Source organism: Pteropus vampyrus, unplaced genomic scaffold (genome assembly GCF_000151845.1).
Source record: "Pteropus vampyrus isolate Shadow unplaced genomic scaffold, Pvam_2.0 Scaffold46, whole genome shotgun sequence".
Taxonomy (NCBI): domain Eukaryota; kingdom Metazoa; phylum Chordata; class Mammalia; order Chiroptera; family Pteropodidae; genus Pteropus; species Pteropus vampyrus.
In genome coordinates this window covers 2,200,358-2,202,273 of record NW_011888827.1, presented here as the reverse complement: position 1 = coordinate 2,202,273, position 1,916 = coordinate 2,200,358, and the positions used below count along the sequence as shown (strand labels likewise).

Here is a 1,916-nt window from a genome sequence, read left to right as displayed (position 1 = left end):
CCCGGGGCCTGACACACCCGTGACAGTATTTTTTAAATTGTGAAATAAAAGTAAAAAGAGGAGGAAAAATTGCTGAAGTCTTACCTACCTAAAGAAAATTTTATTAGCATGTCATTAGCATTTGAATATTTTCAATATTTTTCTATGACATTACAGTTATGGACCATATACATAGTACATTTAATACACATGTATTAAATATATACATTTCTAAATGTTTGTAAAAATATACACTTGTAGACTTCTAAATATAATGACATTTTTATTATACAACTCATAGTGTTGGGGTACTATATAGATGTCGATGTAACCAAAGCTGACGCCATCTTTGCCCCCTAAATTTCTTTCTAGTTTCCATGCTGAGGTCTCTAACATATCTAGTCTCAGCCAGCACCAAAGCTTCATAGCTAATGATTAGCCGTGTCCTATAATCTTACACAATGTAACTATAGAGTCAGTAAATGGCCAGAATGTCTAGCAACTGAGATAAATATCAAACTAGGTATTGGCATTAATTGTAAGCAATTATCCATCATAAGACCACCAAGAGGTATGGTTCTTGCCTTATGCTACATTTTTTGTCCCTTTGCCTTTCCAATCGTTAGTAGTTCAGCTATACTACAAAACATTTATTGTAACAACTGTAGAGTAACGGAAAATAATCTGTGCAGACTGCTGGGTAGTCTTTTTTGCTCCAACCCAATCTTCCCTGTAAGTATAAATTACCCTATAATAAATTCTGTTATGTTCAATAAATTTGCCTGCTTTGTTTTTTGTTGTTAAGATACCTTTACGGTTTGGTGGGCACTATACTTCCTTCCACCTTCAAACAGGTACTCAGCCCCAAACCTTCCTTCACACCATTCCCTGATACCCTTCCTCCAAGGTAACCGCTTTCAGCAGCTGGGTGTGCATGTCTCCAATTATACACATATCAGCTTTGAGTTTTACATGCAGATGGGGTCATAGTGAGTTAGGACAAATACATCTACCCCACTCTCCTTAACTTCATAGCACTCTATAATATGGAATAGATCATCATTTAAAAAAATTTCCTTATTAATATTTAGGTAATTTTCGCATGTTCGATATTACTGGCAGCACTGCGTGAACATCCTTGCACATGCATGTATGTGTACATGTGTAAGTATTTCACCAAAAGCAGATCTTTGAGATGCAGGTTGATCTATTGCCAAGGTTGTTAAAAGGAATCCACAAGAGGATCTTTTTTCCTTGTAAATGCTTTATCTATAGAACCTTGCAAGAGATTTCAAAGACCAATGAAATATGAGTGCAAATATCTTCTTGGTTTCCAAACTGATTCTGAATCTGTGTACCATTTCTTAGTCCCTAATACCTGTGTATTTTCTGGGAGAACCAGAAACATTAACAACTATTTACGACAACAGCACAGGGAATTCAAAGGTGTGTAGTTCAGAGTGCTGCCCTCCAGGAGTTCAGTCTAATGGAGAAACAAAAGAGCCATACATACATCTAAATATACTCCATTCCTAGTTCTATGGCTGGAAGAGGGAGAAATTAATTTTGCCTGGGTAAAGGGAAGAAATGATGTTTGAGCCTTCATGATGTCGAATTTCCCAAGATAAAGAGCATGTAGAACAAGGAGACTTTTTCGAAATATAGCAGCACTAATGATAAAGTAAAAAATAGAGTCTACAGCTATGCCACGCTGAACGTGCCCGATCTCATCTGATCTCAGAAGCTAAGCAGGGTAGGGCCTGGTTAGTGCTTCGATGGAATACTACCTAGGAATACCAGGTGTTCTAGGTGTTAAAAAAAAAAAAGGAAACGAATTATTGTCCATTAACAGGCAATGGAATTAATCATATTTTCATATGCAAAATACCACTCAACAGTTAAAATTACTGAACCAAAATTCTGAGTATTAACTTGGG

At 36.4% G+C, this 1,916-nt stretch overlaps 1 pseudogene; it reads left to right on the top strand.

Annotated features, from left to right (window-relative positions):
- Positions 1–1,672: 1,672 nt before the first annotated feature.
- On the top strand, positions 1,673–1,791 carry LOC111739049 (annotated as a pseudogene).
- The last annotated feature ends 125 nt before the right edge of the window (positions 1,792–1,916 follow it).